The sequence below is a fragment of the Lissotriton helveticus genome, chromosome 7 (genome assembly GCF_964261635.1).
Source record: "Lissotriton helveticus chromosome 7, aLisHel1.1, whole genome shotgun sequence".
Taxonomy (NCBI): Eukaryota; Metazoa; Chordata; class Amphibia; order Caudata; family Salamandridae; genus Lissotriton; species Lissotriton helveticus.
This window is the reverse complement of record NC_136068.1, coordinates 925,704,924-925,713,305: the sequence shown is the minus strand read 5'-3', so window position 1 is coordinate 925,713,305 and position 8,382 is coordinate 925,704,924.

Sequence of the window (8,382 nt, the reverse complement as noted above, 5' to 3'; positions counted from 1 at the left end):
ATCGGAAAGAGCAAGACCAGATTCAAAAAAGGCTGTTGAAGGGATATCGTTTTTTGTCCGCCCCGACTTCTGTCATATAACAGTGGAGAGACATTGAAGGTTGAGGCAATTGATAAAACCGTTTCAAGTTAAAAAGATGCAGGCATACTTGATCAACCGAAAATAATTAATGCTCGAATAACTCTGTATTTCACCTCGGAAATCAAAGCCAAAGAATATTTAGATTCTCAGGGGGTCTGATCTTGCTCAAATGAATTCTCTGTCCCACGAGATGTTTAATGGTATATTGATCAGCTTGATAACTAGACTATCGTCAGTATCATAAACTGTCGGTGTAGGGGGCGTGGTGTACTTGTGGTGTTTAGGTATTCAACTGTCGTTTATTCATATTCAGGGTGCAGGGTATATGTATGGTTTGTTTGTTTCATCTCCACTGCTTCAATTGCGTTCCATCACGTGCACAGACCAGGTCTGAGCGCCTCACATGGCTGGGTGTGTGGGTGGGGGTGGGGGAGCCGGTGGGGAGGGTAGGCTTAGGAGGGTGTGGGGTTGAGGGGTGGGAGGTGGGGGGAGGGGGTCAGGGGGTTGAAGGAGGAAAAAGCAAAAAATGAGATGTCTTGGTGTAACGAGGTCCACGGTCTCAATCAGTGGATTTCATTGACAACAACGGATAAGTCCTGGGTGTCTGCTTTCTTTTGTCGGAGAAATTCAATCCAAGATTATGCCACACATTAAAATCTGTACCATCAACGTTGGAGGGTTAAATGATTGGAGGAAGCGCCAAAGATTGGGTCATTTTGTTAAATATAATAATGTCGATATTCTGTGTCTGCAAGAGACCCACCTTCCCTGGGCTAAAAGAAATCCACTGAACATAAGGGGCTACGAGCTACTGGCCTGCTCCTCGCAAACCACAACAGTTAGGGGGGTCGCCATTCTGGCTAAACAAACTCTAGGTGGGGCCAAGAGATCTAAGGTTGATAGCTCAGGGAGATGGGTAATAGCCGCCGAGCTGACTCTTGGTTATACGATATGTATAGTGTACGGTTCAAACCACGATGATCCGGATGTGTTTGATTTATTAGAGGGAGAGCTCGCAGATTGGCCAACACCGATTATAATGTGTGGTGACCTGGATATTTCGATTGATTGGAATAGGTCAGGTAGCTATTCAGGGCGTAAACCGAGAGTGTTTCGGGCCTTGGTCTCACTCATGAGATCACATGGGTTGAAGGATGTTTGGAATGCTAAGGAACCTATTGACCCAGGTTTTACATACTTTTCTTACCCTTGTCAGAAATATTCCAAGCTGGACTACTTCCTGCTATCTTCAGAGAAGCTTAGCAAAGTCAATATCACGAAGCTACCCAAATCGGTTTCAGACCATAACCCGTTGATCTTAACTTGTGAAGTAGATAATGTTGAGAGGAAACAAACAAGCTGGTCATTTGAAAGAGAGCTTCTTTCGGATGACAGATTTGTTGAACATCTTAGACAATGGGCAAAGGAGTTTTACGAGGCAAATCGCTATAGCACGTCCCGTAAGGGAGTTTGGGAAGCCTTTAAGGCTTCTCTAAGGGGTGAAACAATAAGCTGCTCAGCTAGATTGAGGAAGGAGGATAAGAGGAAGGTCGAGACTCTGATCAGGGAGTTGGCAGTGGCAGAAGAACAGCATATCAAGGAAATTGGGCAGGGGGCTGATGGTTGGGCAAGTTTAAACAGAATGGCCACTATCAAAGCAGATCTTCAGGGAGTAGTGATACAGAAGGAGACCAGAGAGTATCAGTCCTCTAGGGCAAAGCGCTACGAGACGGGCGAGCAGGCAGGAAGGGCATTGGCACTCCGGATCAGGCAGAAGAGGTCCAAAAACTCGATCTCTAGCATACAGGAGGACGGCATCGAATATACGGAGCCAAAGGATATACTAAGAGTTTTCCAAACTTTCTATCAAAAACTGTATGATGAGGAGGGTGGGATGCTTGCTCAAAGCCCAGAATTTGATGATGACGGTCCTGCACAAGATGATCACAGTAGGGAATTGTTGGAGCATGACCTGACCCTGACTGAGATAAGGATGGCGCTGCGGGAATTAGCAGCTGCTAAGGCTGCGGGCCCTGACGGAATTCCGCTAGAAGTATATAAATGCTTAGAGGAAGAGATTGCCCCAATTCTCTTGGATCTATTTAATGGTATATTATGTACAGGCCTAATTCCAGATTCTTGGAAAGAGACAAATATTGTCATATTCCACAAAAAGGGTAAATCCAAAACTAACCCAGGCTCATATCGTCCGATTTCGCTCTTTAATGCGGACAAAAAATTATATTCCAAGGTCTGGGCAAAGAGATTGGGGGGGATCATTGGCCAACTTGTCTCCCCTTGGCAGCATGGGTTTGTGCCAGGTAGAGGCACTACGGACCATACAAGACGTGCTATTGCTTTATTTGATGCCCTTGCTGCCACGGGCGGAGAGATGGCCATGATCCTCCTCGATGCGGAGAAAGCATTCAACCGCGTGGTCTGGGAATTTTTGTGGGGCATTCTGAGGTTCCGTGAATTCTGAACCCATTTCATAAAGGTCATGGTTTCATTACGAATTTGATATTAGCGAGCCGTAACTAGTTAGTACGGCAAGTATGAGTGTTTTCATCATGTTAGACCGATGGATTCACTACGTATTTAGGGATTTCGTTCTGAACCCTTGGGTTCCATTTTGTGTATGGCAGCCATTTTGTGGTTGCCCTCACATAGGCCGATGACTACGGCCGAACGAGTCTTTAGCACACGTACACTTTAGCTGACTTCTGAATGACCTGAGCGAACTGACCCTCTTGCCTGAAGCCAACCTTATTAGGCCAGTTCCTTTCCCAGTAGCTGATCAAGATTGAGGATCAAAGCACAGGACATCGTAAAACTTTATTGCACACAGATATGCCTTATCCTACTCTCACCTGTTTCTGCTGCTTTCTTTATGGTCTATTTACGATTGGGATGTGCCTTTTTAGGTCTCGCCTGTCGATGCGCATGCGCATCGAGCTTGCGAGACTATTGGGGCTTAAACAGTCTTTAACTAACTTGCAAGGAATCGTGGTGATTCCTTGCAGTGCCCGTGACTTTTAAGCTCAATGCGCATGTGCATTGAGCTTAAAAGCGCGTGCACATCAGTTCCCTCAGCCGGCTGCTTTAACACCCTCTCCCCGCTCCGCCCCCTCCCCTGCCCGCCGTGTCGCATTTCTCCTCCCCCCTCCCCTTCTCTCGGCTGCTTTAACACCCTCTCCCCGACCCGCCCCCTCCCCTGCCCGCCGTGTCGCATTTCTCCTCCCCCCTCCCCTTCTCTCGGCTGCTTTAACACCCTCTCCCCGCTCCGCCCCCTCCCCTGCCCGCCGTGTCGCATTTCTCCTCCCCCCTCCCCTTCTCTCCCTCCGTCTTGTTTAATCCCTCCGTCTTGTTGCTCCATTGCAGTAGTGTGATCTGGGGTGAAACCTGTTACTCCTGGAAGGTCAGTACGCCTCGTGTGCGCTCTGTCTCCCAATATGAGTGGCTCATCTTTGTTCCACCTACACTGCACTGCGCACCTCCCCTTCTGTTCCTTGTAGTCTGCCCAGGCATACAGCCGCCAAACTTTCAGCAGCTGTGCCAGGTCACCCATATCCCCGCTAGTGATCCAGGCGGGAGATAGGAAGCTGCACCCCAGCAGGGAGGACATCTCTCCTCGGCCATCCCCTTTCTTCTCGGCCATCCCCTTTCCCCTTTGGCGTTTTCGTGCTTTGATCCGACCGACACGCACACCGTACCGGGGACGCATCCCGAATACATGTGTCATTGAGAGGAAATATTGTGTGCAGTGCAGCCTTTCAGACCACACGCTGCTACTACGATGCGCGTTTTGTATCCTACTCCATTCCTTGTTTTCATTCATAGGAGCAGCATGAACCATGGGGCTGAAACACATGCAATGTTGTAAAAAAAATTGTAATACTGCTTTGAAGTTTACATTTTCATGTGCTCATAAAAGTAGTGCCTATCAGCAGAATGCATCGCCTCCCATGCACCCGTTGCTTTTATACTGTCGGCAAGGAGTGAATGTTTTTGTCGGTCCCGAAATTTGTTTCTTAATGTTGCCTGTTGAGCCCTGGAGCCTCTCTTCATACATGTTCGCCTCAAATGCAGTTTCATGGTTTTAATGGCATCTTTAGTGAAGATACTGTGATGTATTCACAATACTAAAGGCGCTTCTTTGAAAATAATCATCTCAGCACTTGAATTCCGAATGTTTAAAATGAAGTGACAACAGATATGCTCTGCTGTCTGTATTTAGCGGGTTCACTATCCTGTCCTTGTTCAACTTCAAATCTTTTGGACGTCTCATAGAGAACATGGCAGTCGGTGAGTGCTTCCCCACAAAGGTGGCATGCCTTTATGGATGTCTCATAGAGGACATGGCAGCCGGTGAGTGCTGCCCCACAAAGGTGGCATGCATTCACGGATCTCTCATAGAGGACATGGCATTTACCACGAAGACCATTCTTGTAGGTACTGATTGGATGTCGGTTTAGGACTAGTACTGAGTGGCACAGCAGAGGGAGCCATCATATGAGTGACTCTGCAGCCCCACCAGCCCTGCGAGTGACCAGCCTTTAGTGCGTTCTCCGTAGCCCACTCTGGCTTAGGAGTGTGTACAATTCAGGCATTTGGGGATATTCAAAGGCATTATACATAGCTCTCATCATCGTCTGAAGCAGATCGCAGGACAGTGCCAGCCAATCGCTACATGAGGTAACATTTAACATGTGACACTTAGAAATTAAAACGTACACTGGTCACAAGGAGGGGTATGTTCTACCCCACATAAGTTTTTTCGAGGTGAAAAGGGGATACATTTAAACAAGCATTGGCGTAGCCAATAGGTCTCACCGTGGGGACCTTATAAGTGTTTAGCCATGCAACAGTTGATGTTGTTGCACCAAGGATATTGTGCTGCATAACTAAGTACTTATAAGGTCCCAAAAGCGAGACCTATTGGCAATGCCATGCACACATGCAACGCCACTCAACCACGCAACGCCACTCAACCACGCAATGCCACTCACACATGCAACGCCACTCACACACGCAACGCCACTGAAACAGCGCCACTCAAACAACAGCGCCACTCACACACGCAACGCCACTCACACACGCAACGCCACTCACACACGCAACGCCACTCACACACGCAACGCCACTCACACACGCAACGCCACTCACACAAACAACGCCACTCATCCACGCAACGCCACTCATCCACGCAACGCCACTCATCCACGCAACGCCACTCATCCACGCAACGCCACTCATCCATTTGCAAAACGAAAAATGTTAAACTCTTCTATTGCGAGACCTATTGCATTTTCAATGCTTGTTTTATTATGGGTTCGTTCGACCTGTCTGAAGAAGAATGTTGGGTTTGACCGATGATTGATCATGAGCTGGGCAACTGAAAAGTGGGTTTTACCGTCATGCGATACCTCTGATCTGGATACATGTGATTGGACAGTTCGTAAATGTAAGGTATTTGTCTGGAATGTGATTTTTGGCATAAAAAGGGAAGACTTGCTTTGTAAAATTGAGCAGTCTCCTGAGAACTCATACCGTGATGATTTCTAGGACTTCTATTACTGGCTGCCGCTAATAAATTGGATCTTTGACGCCACCAAGAAGTTTCCGTGTCTGTATTCTAAGACAGGTGATACCCGAAGACTTTGGGCGTGCCCCTGGCGCCGCCGGGTATTAAATAACCCGGTTCTTCAGTTGGCGCCCAACGTAGGGCGCCTTCAGCGGTACCGGTCCAAGCCTGAATATCGTGAGGAGCTTCGTGAGGAAATTCTGGAGGACGGCCACCACTTTATCGACCCCGGCATGTCAAATGTGGACGGAAGGTCTTTTCTGCGAGGCTTCCCGCTTTCCTGATGGCTACGAAGGACTGCTGCCCTGACTGTCGCCCTGTCTTGGACCCATTTGTGATGCTTTGTACGGCGAGATGATAGACGGATCTTCTGGTGGCGTGACTGATACCTCAGTTAAGTATAAGTGGGTCGCTCCCAGTCCTTAGTTTTTGGTCCTTTGGTTCTTAGTTTGGTCCTTAGTTTTGATTTGAAAATTGCAATTTCCAAAGCCGAGGGTCTTGTATATTTACGAGTGTATCGGTAGAGATAATCCCTTGAAGTTTGAAGCTCGATTAGTGAGCGAAGATGCCTAATCGTAGCAAATTTGGTACTTGGTTTGGTTGTGGTTGCAACAGGGATTCCCGATTGGAGGATTCGTGTTTGATACCTCCGGTTGGAACTCCGACTTATGAGCTCTATTCTAAACACGGCGTGGGCCCCATTACGTTTAATGAAGTATGGGTTCGCGACCCCAGGAAAGATGGTGTCTTACGATGGCCCCAACATGGTAGTTTTGATACTGAGATTTTAGATAATCTAGAAATGAAATTGTTTAAACAGAAAGCCCAGCCGGCAATGTTTGACTCCTTTCGCCTTTGGCGTAAAGAAGCCAGACAACGAGAAATAAAACAAGCTAAAAGAGATAAGAGAGAAAAGGGGTTGTCGATAATGCAAGCTGCTAGGCAGTTTAAGGAAAACGAAGAAGATAAAGCAATTGAGGTGTCAGATAGGCAAAGTTGCATGGCCATAGATAAATGCTATCCGGCCTTCCCGTCTTCTCCTCCGAAAGCGATTGAAGATCTTGAGAAAGATCCTTTGATGTCTCATTTACTGAGATTACCACCTCCTTATGTGCAGGGTGCTACTGCGCCTCCATTACCACCGGTTGTTCAACCCTTTGTTGTTCAACCTCCTGCTGTTGCTCAGCCACCTGGTACTCCAGAGAGGTGTGGCGCCGTGGCCAGGGCGACTGACGCTGGAATCTGGGGACCACGGTTCGATCCCCGGCTCCGGCGGCAGGGTAGCCCAGCACCATGTGACTCTGGGCAATAGCTCGCTTAATCTTCCCGACGGCCCCCAGCGCCTAGAGACCCTTACGGGTGATTGTGCGCTTTACAAATGTGGACTTTACTTTACTCCACAGGTGGTTTTACCTCCTCCTGCGCAACCCGCTCTAGGGTCGCCTGCTTTGCTACCAGCTTTGCCTCAAGCTCCTTTGCCTTCCGCTTCTGTATCTGAGACTCCTACTGTTCTTATTCCTACACCTTCTTTGCCTCATAACACATGGGGCCAGATGTAGGAGCCCTAATACCGGTCGGAAACGGCCGAAAACGGCCGTTTCCGGCCGTTTCCGACCGGTATTAGGGTTTTCAGATGTAGGAGCATGCTTTACAGAATCGGTATTTTACCGAATCTGTATTTACAGATTCTGTAAAATTACCGAATCGGTAAATACAGACTTGGTAAAAATACTGATTCTGTAAAAGCACATGTAGGTAGCACATCTTTGAGTGCCACAGGCCTTTCAGATTCGGTATTTTACCACCCAATCCAATTGGGTGTTAAAATACCGAATTCAGGTGTGCATGCACACCTAGCCATGTGACAGACAGACATGCCCTTAGGGCATGTCTGTGTGCCACATGGCGCACATGCCTATTTTTGGGGTGCCAGAGGGTGTCAAAGTGACACCCCCTGCACCCTTGCAAAATTCGGTATTTACCGATTCTGTAATTACAGAATCGGTATTGCCCATTGATTCCTATGGGCTTCAAGGCCCATAGGAATCAATGGGCAATACCGATTCGGTATTTACAGATTCGGTAAATACCGAATCTTAAAGATTCGGTATTTACAGAATCTGTAATACCTACATCTCCCCCCTTCATATTTACCACTTCTTAAATACCGAATCGGTAAAATTCGGTATTTAAGAAGTGGTAAATAAGAATTACCTACATCGGGCCCTTATTCTCCTGTTCTTATGACTGCTTCTTCTCCTTCTGTTCGAAAACGAATGACAGAAACTTTTTCTACTCTATTGTCGCCATTGTTTGGGTCATTGAATATGACCCCTGTTTCGGAACGTAAGCAGAGTCGTAGTCAGCTTCCTGGTTCCGAGGAACGGGCTGTGTTGGATTTGTTGGCCCGTAAATGGATTATAAATGCCTCAAGGTATAGTTTGCCACCGGTTATGGATGTTTTCTTTCAGTGGGAACCGCCTAAGCAGAGGTATGTTTTAATATGATGTGTATGTTTCTGCATCAGGAATGGGAAGATAATGATTTGGGTTTGATCCCGCAGGAACTACTTGATGTTCAGTCGGATTTTGCTAAAGGGATGATAGTGGAATCTGATATTACAGATGCCGTAGAGACTATACTAGCTTTTAGATCTAGCCTTCCGCCTCAGACATTGTACGAACCTGATTCCTCTGTTAGAAGAAAAGCGAGACAGT